Source organism: Papaver somniferum, chromosome 11 (genome assembly GCF_003573695.1).
Source record: "Papaver somniferum cultivar HN1 chromosome 11, ASM357369v1, whole genome shotgun sequence".
NCBI classification, from domain to species: domain Eukaryota; kingdom Viridiplantae; phylum Streptophyta; class Magnoliopsida; order Ranunculales; family Papaveraceae; genus Papaver; species Papaver somniferum.
In genome coordinates this window covers 21,444,790-21,458,628 of record NC_039368.1, presented here as the reverse complement: position 1 = coordinate 21,458,628, position 13,839 = coordinate 21,444,790, and positions in this window count along the sequence as shown.

Below are 13,839 nucleotides of genomic sequence, written 5' to 3'. Positions count from 1 at the left end.
AGACCAGATTTAGGGAGTACGACAATTATTCAATTCTTTAAAAAATCTTTACTAATTATCTACGAACCTAATTTATTTCATATTCAAGGTTCGAATTATGTTGTGAATAAGATTTAATCAAGTTTGAGCTCTCTGGATACTAATCATTCTTGCTGCAAGATCATATTTTCAACTGACCGGATTAGTTGGGTTGATCCCCAACTTTTCAGACTCTATATATATGATCGAAAATTTACTTTGGGGTATCATCCTCACGTTGTTTGAGATTGCGTGCTGCAGAAAGCAGGGAAACTAATGTCTTTCGCATCATGGGAGTCAACCCATCAGATTTGTTCCCTTGTCTCTATCTTCTATTTTTATTTGTTTACTTTTTACGTATTACATCTTATGAATTTTCCACCTTAATCTCTACGTTGGATGACTCAATTACATCGAGGACAATGTAATGTTTAAGTGGGGGTGGGGGGGTTCACTTTTCTTAGGAATTTAAAATAATAATAATAATAATATGACCAGTTGTTTAGCGGGTCTTAAAAATTTCAAAATAAAATAAAATTACATGATATGATCAGCTGTTTAGCGGGTCTTTTTGTCTAGCTGTTTAGTAGACTTCTCTACACCACTGTTTAGTGGTTTTGTCTAGCTGTTTAGCAAACTTCTCTACACCACTATTTAGTGGTTTCGTCTTGTTGTTTAACAGACATTTCTATACCACTTTTTAGTGGATCGACTTGCTGTTTAGCAGACATCTTTTCATATCCAGCTGTTTAGCGGATATTTATCCAGCTGCCGAACGGATATATTCTTTGTTTTGCTCGGGGACTAGCAAAATATAGTGTGGGGGTGTTGATAAGCACGTATGTGTGACATAATTATACTCATGTTTATACTAGATAGGACTCGTTAATTGACTAATAATATTATTTTTAGTGCTTTTATACAAAGTACAAGTGAACTCGATCGTCGGAAAAATAACTAGCTAAAGTGGGAGTAACAACGGCGTTTGGGAGAAAAGGCATCAATGCTGGAATTCATTGTTCCAAGAAGACACGGAGCTTAATGGGCTGCCTAGTCAACCGTTTAAGCCAGTGCACCACACATACATAACACGGCCAGAGAAGTATTGAATGAGTCAAAGAGTCGTGTATTTCGTTGGGAGTTTCAACTCCACCTGTCAAGCCCATCACACTTATATCTTATGTCTTAAAAGAGATTATGGAGCACTGTCTCTTCAGAACTCCGAGCTGGTGAAACAAGTGATGGAGTATGTATATTCTCCTACTCAAAATCAAGGTATGAGTCTTATAATGGCTGAAATGCGGTCCGCTGCTGGTGTTGGCTCGAGTGTGAAGTATAGGGAAGAACTTGTGATCAAACTGCCTCGGTTTAGGATTGTGCGTTGGAGTTGGTTTTGCTGGTGAACGGAAAGATTGGCAACGGAGATGGAGACTTACTGGCAGGCGTGAAAGAATGTAAAGATATGAGAAGAGAAGGAGTCTTATCTACTGTAAGCTGCATGATAGAGTCTCGGCCATCTGATGAGATGAAGAAAGGTTAGCTGTTGGCCTCATTTGATGTTCTGCGAAGGAAAGGAAGAAGTTGGCAGCAAGAACGGAATTGGGGTTCGTTAATAAGGACCTGAGATTGGGGTTTGTTGTCTTGGCAGCGAGATAAAGAAGTGCAGCGATGGAGAAGGTTATGTGTATCTGGCAGACGTTTGGAGCTGTGAAGTCGAGCATTAGAGATGGTTTTCGTACATAGAACTGCAGTTGAAATGGAAGAACTAGGTGATCAACTGCCAAGGTGTTAAGTGGAGATGCTGATGATATGGATGCTGTGAGTTTTCGAATGGGGTCTTGAGTATAACCCATTTGTAGAACTGGTGCTGAGAAGAGAGTAAGCAATCTGTGTCCGGTATGACGATGCTGTGATTGTTGGCGTTGCTAGTCTAAACCAGTGGGGTGACGACATTCTTGGAGCTGAGTATTGAAGATGTTTGATCGAACGGAGTATCGCTGGTGTTGTTTTCCTATACAACAAGTTGGGACGAGATTTAGAAGACTCAAGGATTAGAAATTGCAATCGCTGGTGGATCGACGAACAGAGATTTGGAATGGAGTTTGCTGGAGTATGGAAAGGAGTTGGATTTGGACGTTAGGGTCAGTTGTTGGACTGGGCCTTGACAGATTTGCTAGGTCTCAGTTTTAGACTCTCGCAGCAGATTATATGAGGGGAAAAGATAACCAGAGAAAGGGACGCTGCGGCTACTAAGCCGTATAGAAGAATAGGGCTTGAAGGGTTTTGAAGTTCCATTCTCTTTAATTCGGTTTTGTTTAGCTAGTTTGATTTGAATATGTTTATGGCTTTTGAGAAAGCCATGTATAGCTAGAACCATGTTAGGGTTTAGATGGAAACCAATTTAATTATATACTCTACAATGATATCTTTAATAATGATTTGATTGATTAGTAAATTTTTTTCATATAAAGCTCGGTGTTTAATCGTTTATATGATTTCTTGATTATTTATGCTTTTCGATTGATAATTCTTGCTTGGGTTAGGTCCTTTGACGTGGTATGCTTTAGGATTGATAGGTAATGCTTTAGAATCACTACCCATGATGCGAAGGAAATTACAGCGGAGAAACTAGAATTTAGAATTTAAACATACCATCTTCCGAGACATGAGATTGATTTCGAAATTTGTCTTGAGTTATAAATAGAGATTAGTAGAGTTTTATATGATTGAATTGGTGGAAATCGAAGACCCTAATAACCCTTTCACATTTTGGTTTTGCCTTTATTATTTATTATTTCATTTTGTCTGAATTTCCGAAAACTCTCGAAAACATATTATTGTTGATTACTGATTTTTGATATTAATTAGTAGTGGTATTTCACACTCCTCGTGGGAACGACCTGTACTTGCCATTGTTTACGAGTTAGACACTGCGCACTTGCAGTATTTTATTGTAGGTTTCCTAACCTATCGTGGTGTTTTACAGTGACAGAGAATTCTAGGAGATACAAGTATGAGTTGTGTCATGATGTGCACAAGGTCTTGGAGGTGCAAGAGAATGGATGTGAAGTGAGTTGTTGGGTGTTGCTGTTGGGAGTGTTGTTGACCTATAGAGTTTAGTCCTGGTAGTGATGTTTGACAGAACTGATAATGTTGAGATGAGTTAAGATGTTTCAGTAGCTGGTTGTAGTACTTGTGAGGCTATAGTGATCTGAAGTTGTAGGCAAGAAAGGTGTAACTGATATGGTAGTTGTAGGAGTATAGTTAGTGATTGCTGTGAAAAGCTTAAAGCTGCAATTGCAGGTAAACCTAGTTTGTAATTATAATTGAAGTTTGAAGTTTGTTTATATATTTGAATTGAAGTTTTAATGATAAAAAAAAAGTATATTTGTAGGAACTGAAGCTGTAATAGTTTAAGTGTAGGCTTTATGTTGAATTGTCAGTTAGATGCCTGACTAGTTATTTAGTTGACTCAGTTTATCTAATTGAACTAAGTTAACCATGTTAATCTGAGTTGAATCATTTTGACTCAGTACTGACTCAGTGAACCTTGACTGAGTTGGTTCTTTTGACCATTGACCCTGGACTTTGACCTGGACTTAGACGTTGACTGTTAGAGATCGTTGACTGTTAGACTGACCGTTAGAGACTGTCAGTTGACCAGATGGACCATACCTTAGATTAATGGGCTGGATTAGTGGACTTGGGCTTAGGCATAGTTTTCATACTTGATTGTTTGGATCCTTAGGGTTTGAATTAGCCTTCGGTTTCTTCTACATATTTGTATATCTTATTAAGATTTAACTAATGGACTAGAGAATCAATCTAATTGAATTAGTAAACCTTAGATTTGCTAAAGATAGATAAATAAAAGATATAGAACCATAAGTGGGCTTAGAATCATTAGATAAACTTGTATGAATAATGTTATGAGCCTTGTGTGAGCCTTTTGGCTAAACTCCTAGAGTGCTTGTATGATTAACAGTTAGTTATTAAAAACGATCGATTCAAAGGACGAACCAGTGGATCGTGGATCTCGAGGTAGGCGTGGCTTGCCATCAAAAGAGGTGGGAATACTTTTGACTCTCTTGTAAACATTGATGTTTCTTTTACAAAAGTTTATGTTTATCAAATTCATGCATTGTCTAGTTGTGCATTTCATGCTTTGTTTAAATTGCATTATGATAATTCTGTTGATTATGTTAATCTTTCCATGGTTTGGAAAGGACTTGTAATGTTTTGTTGTCAACATGAATTGTTATGGGAAATGAGAATTTCCACGTGTGGTATATATGATACGCTCCTTCACATTTATACCTAGAGCTTTTATGATATATTGGTCGGCAGTTTGCGAGTTCGGAATTGTCGATATCAATACTTACGATTAGGTGTGGATTTGCGAGTTCGGAATTGCACAATCGTAGTATAAATTGTTTGAAGAAGGAGTTTGTCCATATACACGTTTGTTTATCTCAGTGACTTGGTCACTCTTTAATGTTTGGGAAAAACATGTATTGTTTTTCAACACTTGCTTATGATTACTTGAAAGTTAAATGTTATTCCTGTTGGGCACCCCTTTTAGGGATGATGTGCTCACCCATTCTCACTTTCAGTTTCAGAGACAGATCATAGTTGCGCAGCGAAAGCTTCGAGGAGTTGATTACATTATTTAGATTGCTTCCGCTATGTTTATTTTGTGTTTATATTTATTTGTAAATCAACTCATTATTGAATATGTATCATTTGAGAGAAGTTTTGTTTATATATATATGTACATATATATATATATGTATATATATTTCAGAGTGGGGATAGTTTTGGGTTAAGTTCTGTAGCAGATTTCTTATTGAATGCTTAAGTATATGATTTAGATTCTTAGTGTCTCTTTATTTAGTTAATCTCTTGGATTAGTCAGCTGCTAGCTTAGGGGGCGCTACACCAGTCTTCAACAAACCTTACCCGCCATCGACAACGGAGAACAATACAACTAGGCACATTGAAATAGATTTTGTGGGTAAATCACTTTAAGCCCTCGTGAGACAAAACTCGTCCACCAGGGTATCCTGGTGGTTTAAAGGCATGTTGCACATGCTAAGTGCAACCGTTGTTCCTATGAAAGTGCGTTAAGATTGAATTTCACAATATATGATTTACTTTAATGTAACCAAATCCAAACGGTGCACTATCTTGTGTTAAATTTTGAAATTAATAAAATCAATTAAACCTCATAATTAAACTCAATGAATTTGAATGTTATCAATCAGAGTGTAAGTTATATTGCAGGAGCGTAAATGGAGTGCCACGGCTTAAGTGCCACAGCTTGACGACTTACGGTATTTTTTTTAGATAAACAGGAGAATGATTTTATTAAGAAATACCAGGAACTAAAAGCCTGGATAACAAAGTTTCAAGATGTATAACATCATGACTGAATTCTTCAACGAAAAGTTTATCTCTTGTAACTACTTTCGAAATTGAATCTGCCAAAGAGTTTAAATTCCTATTGACATGAGAAACCTTAAAAGAATTAAAAAATTTAAGCAAAAGCTTAATTTCTTGAATGATTCTCCTATTCTCCCATCTCACATCAAGAGCATCATTAATGATCGAGTTGACTACTGTCTCTGCATCAGCTACTAGATGAATACTGTCTAGTTCCATCGCCTTAGCCCATCTCAAACCCTCAAGAACAGCTCTGCATTCTCCCGCTTTTGCATCAATTGTGCCAGATGCATAGGATCCCTTGAAGCCAACTCGTGCACCTATAGTGCTATACAAGACAATGCCAGAACCGCACTCATTAGTATTAAGGTTAAAAGATGTATCTACAAAGAATTTAAAAACAACAGGTTCAACTAAGATATCCTGCAGGCAAACTGAATTATTAGAGTGAGACTCAGGATAAGTAATTGATGAATTATTATTTGAACTATCCTGAGTGATGGCAGTGTAACTAGTCAACAACAGTTGTATTCTTGTGAAAGTTTTCATTGGATTCAGCTTTTTGTCTTGAAAAACACAATCACATCTTTCCTTCCATATTATCCATCTCCCAACCATTAACAATGTAACACCCCTTGTTTTTAGCATGACGCATGATAAAATATGAGTCATTTGCTTGTGATGGAGCTTCATCCAAAGCTTCCATTGTGTAGGAAAAGGAACATTGGCCCTTGGCCAATGTGTTGACAATGTTCAGCCAACATGGATGCACATCAGGTTGGCAGCGGACAACCAACATGGCTGGATATCGGGTTGGCAGAGGACGGTCAACATGGATGGACATCGGGTTGGCAAAGGACGGCCAACATGGCTGGACATCGAGTTGGCAGCGGACGACCAACATGGCTGGACATCGGGTTGGCAGCGGACGACCAACATGGCTGGACATCGGGTTGGCAGAGGACGGCCAACATGGCTGGACATCGGGTTGGCAGAGGACGGACATGTACAGCCATCACGGTCGTACATCGCTGTTGGCAAGAATGGTAAGGTGCAGCCATCATGGCCTGGGGAGTTGATGAATGATTTTTCCTCCCCCAATTTGAGTTCTAAAAATGTCAAATTAACATATATAGGGAGGGGTAGTTGGTTGATGGTGCATATGCGGACTACGCACCAAGTAAGCTTCATAGCTTAGCCGGAAGAGTATGAATGATGCCTAAGGCTCATTTATAGTTGCGTAGCCTAGATAAGAGGGCATTTGATGCTTAGGCATCGTTATGCCATATTGCGGACCAAACATGCATCACTTGGATGCATTTTGACGGAACGACCTATACGAACTAGGACATTTCCATTATTGCTTGGACAAGGCCATGCAAACGAGTTGGCTTAAGTTTCTGTCCCTTAGAGGATTAACTACGGTATGTGCTTGATCCCTTTAGAGTAGGGAAGGGTACATATGCAGCCGCAATGAGTTGCAGCATTTTCGGTCCAGCACGTTGTCGCTCATATCATCTAATTGAGGGATGATTGCGACATATTGGCCTCTCATATCATCTGGCTCGGTAGCTCGACGCAAGAGATGATTGTGGACATGCTTGATGAGGCTTAGTTGCATGCCAGCAAGTGGATGCTCATACTTCCTATCAAGGTGTTCGACATAGGCTAAAAACCCGAGTGTAGTAATTTAGCTCAAGAGGAGTCCATTTTGATGGGAAACGGCCCAAAGATCAAGACATGTGATCTATATATCCACATGGTCACCATAATTTAGCCAAATTCCATCGTTTAGGTCCTCAAATGGCCATTTTTGCCGTTTTAGGAAAGTTTTTGTTTTCTTAATAAACCCTTCGCGGATCAAGGGTAAGTTGGAACGGTGTGGAAGCTAAGTTAGCTGCATCATGCTCCACGAGCATGCTTGCAAGGGCAAGTGGACATGCATTTTCCTAACTTTGAGGCCCGGATCGTAGCTTTATCATGGCGCATCGGGAGATTATGGCTTGCGGGGCAACGCGCCAAAGGCGTAATTTTCCGGTCCGTCACAAACAAACTTCTCCAGTTATTGATATCCTCCCTACCGACATTCTGAACATCATTAAACCAGGATATAATCCATTCCTTTACAGACTGACATTGAGAGACAATCTGATCAATATTGATATTAAGAGAACGACATACTGCCCTAGCATGTGAGCAACTAATAAGAATATGGAAAAGAGTTTCATCCTCTTCCTTGCAAACCTCACAATGTATTTCAATATCCTGCATTGCCTGAGATAATTTCACTCTTGTAGGAACTATATTCTTCAGGCACTTGCATATGAATAATTCAACACGATGGGGTAACTTCATTTTCCAGAGAGCTTTCCATACTGAAGTTGGTATATCACTTAAAGCAACTTGATTTTGAACTTTAGCTTCTGTGAGTTTATTGTATACAGTTTTGACAGAAAAAATACCATCTTTAGAAGGATTCCATCTAACTATGTCTTGTTCATCACGAGAGAGCTGCATATTTTTGATTCTATCAACAATATCTGGATTGAAAAAATCATTGAGAAGAGGAATATTCCAGGTATTAGACTCAGGTAAAATCAGTTCACTGACAAACACATATTGCAAATGAGAAGGATGAAGTGGCTCAACTTTGATGTCAAGTCCTATGATCCACCTGTCAACCCATATTTTTGTATTTTTTCCATTGTTAACTTCCATGTTGTAGTGTTGTTGAAGTACAGAAATACCAAATTCAATCCCTTTCCAAGTCCATGAAGAATTGCTTCTTTCTCCTATAAGATGTAGAAACTCTTCTTTCTTGAAATATTTTGCTTTGAGAATTCTAGTTAGAAGATGATCTGAATTTTGACAAATTCTCCATGCAATTTTTGTGAGAAGAGCATGGTTTAACATCTCTAGATCCCTGAAGGCTAAACCTCCTAAATCTTTAGATAAACTCATATTCTGCCAAGCAATTAAGTTTAAACCTCTATTAGACTTGTAACCCCACCTAAAATTTCCTTTGCAATGAATCCAACTTCTTAATTAGTGTCTTAGGCATCTTGAAAGTACTCATCTGGTACATAGGTATAGCATTGAGCACATCTTTAACCATTGTAGTTCTACCAGCTTGGTGTAGATTAATACCTTGTCAGTTACCAAGTCTTCTCTCAAAAGCAAGTTGAATATATTCAAAAGCTTTCACCTTGGATTTACCAGTTATCAGAGGGGAACCTAAATATTTTTCATTTTTCTCCATACATTGAACTCCCAAAGTATTACTGAGAGTACTACACACAGATGGATTCATATTGTTACTATAGAAAACAGAAGACTTGTCAAAATTAATGATCTGACCCGATTGTGAACTAAAATCCTTCAAAACTTGAAGAAGATTATTCACACTGGTTAAATTGGCTTGAGTAAAAATGAGACAATCATCTGCAAAAAGAAGATGATTTATAGGTGGTGCTCTTCTTGCTGCTGAAATACCTTTGATTGCTTTAGAATCATGAGCTTCTAAAAGAGTTCTAGAAAACCATTCCATTGCAATAATGAAGAGATATGGAGATAAAGGATATCCATGTCTAATACCTTTAGTGGGTTAAAATTCTTCACATGGTGAACCATTAAGCATAACAGATAGTGAAGTAGTGCTGATACATTGTTTGATTAGTTGACACCAATCTTCACAGAATCCAAAACTTTGAAGAACTTTAAGAAGAAATGGCCATTCCAATCTGTCAAAAGCTTTTGACATGTCAAGCTTCAAAGCTAGCCATCCACATTCTCCTTCTTTTCTCTTCATAGAATGAACCAATTCATGAGCTATAATTGTGTTATCATTAATTAGTCTGCCTGAAACATATGCTGCTTGATAAGGAGAGATGATTCTTTCCATCAGAGGCTTCATTCTAGAGACAAGGATCTTAGAAATTATTTTGTAAGAGGTGTTACAAAATCCAATAGGTCTAAAATCAGAAGGAGAACAAGGTTTATTCTTCTTTGGAATCAAGGATATGTAGGTCTTGTTAATCTGTTTAGGTAAGTACTTTGTTTCAAAAAAGTTCTTTATCATTTCAAAAATATCATTACCAACAATACTCCATTGTGACGTGTAGAACCCAGCTTGAAATCCCTCAGGCCCTGGAGCAGGCCAGCTTTCCATACTTTTGAGAATTTTGTGTATCTCTTCATCACATGGAGGAATGACAAGTAGCATGTTATCCTCTTCTGTAATCAGAGTGGGAGTATGAATATAATGTTGTTCTTCAATGGTAGTATTTTGAGAAGTACTTATGTTTTTAAAGTGCTTAGATAGCAACACTGATATATCTTCTCTAGATTGAATCCAAGAACCATCCTCTACCTTTAAAGAATCAATATTATTTCTAGCCCTCTTCCTCTTTGTTAAAGTATGGAAATATTTGGTATTGTAATCCGTGTCATTAACAAAGTTATCTCTAGACTTTTGTTTATAAAACTCATGTTGAATTTTGTGCTATTTATCCAACTCTCTACTCATTTCAATTGCCTTTGAAGTATTATATGGAGAAAAAGGTAAAGCTTGTATCTCAGATAATTTATGTTGAAGATTATCAAAATTATGATCAATGTTCCCAAAGTGGGTTTTGTTCCATTTTGATAAAGTAATCCTTGTGAACTGAAGTCTTTTAATGAGCCTGTAACCTGGAGAGCCTTGAACTGACTTTTCCCAAGCTTTAGCAATTTCAGCTGCACAAGTTCTATCATGTAACCAAGATTGAAAAAACTTAAAAAGCTTCCAAAGTTTTGGTTGAGAATAATCAGTCACCAGCATTATTGGGCAATGATCACTTCCTGACTGCTGAAGAAGAAGGAGTTTAGAATCTTGAAAATGTGAATTCCATGAGCCATTAACAAAAGCCATATCTAATCTTGATCTTTTGATACGAGTACCCATATTATTATTTGACCAAGTGTGCTCTCTGCCTATGAAACCCAAATCTTGCAAGCCCACCTCTTGAATCATAGAATTTACTAAACCATCTCCTGAAGAAGAAACAAATGAAGAAGTATCTAGAATATGAAAATTAAGATCACCCAGAAGTACCCAAGGTTGAGAGATACTAAGTCCAATATCTTTGATGAATTCCCATTGAGACTTCTTCTTAGAATAATCACAGTATCCATACATGCAGGATAATAACAATTCTGGTTGACTTGGGTCACATTGAACTGCAACATGAATCATGTTTTTTTCACAACTAACTACATCACAGATAAACCCATTTTTCCATAAAAGGGCTAATCCCCCAAAAAGACCAACTGATTGAAGAAATTTCATATTAGGATACGTTAGAGGAGCCAATAATGTTTTCTTCTTGTCTTCATGTATTTTTGTTTCACAAAGAAATAAAATGTCAGGGTCTTGAGACCTAATTATGTCTCTAAGATGATCTCTAGTCGTTGGGGTGTTGAGCCCTTGAACATTCCAAGAAACAACTTTCATATTATGACTATGATGAAAAGAGAAAATTATGTACAGCAAAGTTAAAATTCTAACAAAAAACTTAAAAGAGAAATGCATGAAAAATTAATGACTAACGTGTGGAATGCATGGATGACTTTAATGTAACTGACAATCCTAGTAAAATGCTGTAAAGAGGTATTAAATGTAGGAGTTGAAAAACGAAATAATATAACAAATAAGATGAATAGGTGCAGCTTTGTTGTAAGAAGAAAAAGAGTATAAAGTAAGTTGAATACCTGGTTCCCCTTGTGTGACTGCAAAGATTGATTATCTCTAGTTGTGATCATCTGAGCATTAATTGGGGCTGAGATTGGAATCATAATGTTGCTCTGTGAAGAAGTATCATTAGAAGATGAACTAGTAGATGAATCTTCAACAACTCTATGACGTTTGCCAAGTCTGTTATCTTCCTCAGTAACCACTCCTTCTTCAATAAGCAGGGAATCCAAATTAATGATTTCACCATCTTTTGGGGGAATGAGAACATTAGATTTGATGAACTTTTTTTGATTCTTTTTCATTGCAGGAGTCTTAACGGAAAAAACATCATTGTTTGAAGCAACAATAGTTATGTTTTTGCGAATGTTATTAATCTTCCCAACAAATTAAGGCTTCTCGTGAGATTTCTTAAAAAAAATGGCAGCATCCTTACACACATCTTTGGAATGATTGATAATATAACACTCAGTACATATGCTTTTAGGTTGGCGCTCAAAAAAGAATTGCTGCCACTTAGTAACTCCTGCATTGGTAGAACATTTCACTCCTCTTCTTAATGGCATTGAGAAATCAACATTAACACAAACTTTCACAGGAACACCACCAACCGAGATTGCATCTTTCGGTTCTATAGCAATAACTTCACCCATAACTTGACCAATTTTGGTAATCTAAGTGACATTCATATATTCTGGCAGTAAGTATTTGAGCTGAATCCAGAAAAGCTGAAAACCCCAATGCTTTTCCGTATAAATCATACCTGGAATATAATCATGAATAACCAGGAGATGTTTGTTAATGCTCCATGGCCTTTCATCGATAACCTTGTTGAGCATATCCCATTTATTGAACTTGAAAATCATCAAGTTTGGTTCTATCTTTACAATTTTTAAATCTTCCAGAGTGACGAAAGGCCAAGTGAAAGTGATTCCTCTTTCTATCATGTCATAACTCATCCGGCCTTCAATGATAATCTTCCCAACAGCACAAGCTTCTCATTCATCATTTTCTTCAACTTCTTGTTTTTAATAACAACAACTTCATTAATATCACCCAAGTCAATAGTTGCTTGCTTGAACTTGTTAACTAAATCTGTGACTTGACTAGATTTTCCTTCTTCCATTGTATAAAATTCTTGATGAAGACTTCCTCTACACAATAAAAAGAATTCTCACCGAGATTTTTTTTGTGATAAGATAGTCGACGGAAACTAGGTCTTAGAAAATAGCCAATATTAATATTTAGAAGATGTAATTGGTTAGGAAAATTTTCATTGTATAGTTACGAATAACTTATAGGCCGATAAGTAAGGTAACAATATTGTTTGAAATTTTTACTGGATATTGAAAGATGATAGCTGGCAATAGTGAATGAGAACAACAAAAAAAGGAAACCGATTAACTGCATGGAGTTGACTCTATGGGTTTTGAATTTTTTTGAATTGAACAATAAGAGGGATGAGCTGCAACCTAGTTCTAAGGAGTTGAACCCGATCTGAGACTTTTTCAACACAACACCATTAGCAAAAGCAGTGAAACCAATCTTCTTTGAACCCTTAAGCAAAAGCTTGTTAATATACTCTGGAAAAGCTATGATCACCACAACAAAAGAGGCAAAAGCCATTAGAGAAAAATCAGAAAGCAAGCACAATTAAGGGGAATCATAAACAAATTAGAATGCCATGAAAGAAAAATAAAAAAGATTGTCAAAAGAGAAAAAACTGTTTTTGAAATCAATCAAATAAGGTTATAACAATGTAACAACATACAAAATGATCAAGAACATAGAGTAAACATTTTAGAATTGTAGACTATACATTCAAAAAATGAAAATCGAAAGGGACTGAGTTAACCCGTTATAATCGCCCGATCCTCGGAGCTGAATTTCCGACATTTGTGGTTGACGACTTACGTTATGGCGCTATACGACTAATGGTTAGCCAATTATCCGCAAATTCGGAACAAAATTTTGGTTTAACGCCTACCCATTTCGTGCTAAAATTATATTTTACGGGGCTAAACCATTTGGCGCCACAAAGCAGCATTTAAGCAAACCGTTAAACCCTCCGTGAAAACGAAGGATAGACAACGCTTTTTACATTGAATCTTGAATGTGAAAGACTTATGAGAGAAAGCCTCGAGGGTACGGGGAATAGTCAACAAACAAAGCCGGCTGGCTTCAGGTACCCGTGCACTGTTGCGAAGTGGATGACCACCCAGCAACATAATAGTGGCCCTTAATTTGTACACGTCTCCGTTGACAAAAATTGTTCTTCTCAATGTCCAATTGTAAACCCCAATTTGTCGTCATCTGTGAGACCATCCAAAAGCACACATCATTGCATGGAAACTTGAATTATTGATAAACCCTAAAAATGCTGAACATAAAAGTCCAAGCCTTTGCACATTTCAAATTCTGGAAAGATATCATCACCTAAAAAAATCAGCATGGGTAGCTCGTTAAGGTGCTTACATTGCCCATCATCAACTAAGGGAGTTTTATTCGTTATGAAAGAAAATGGTGATTTAAGTAAATACAAGAAAAAGAGATTTTATCCGATTGCTCAAATCATTGTTCTACCAGACTCGATGCAACTAGAAAACCACCGGCTTTACTTCCTTGTTTCATCTAGTTCTTCAAGATGAAAC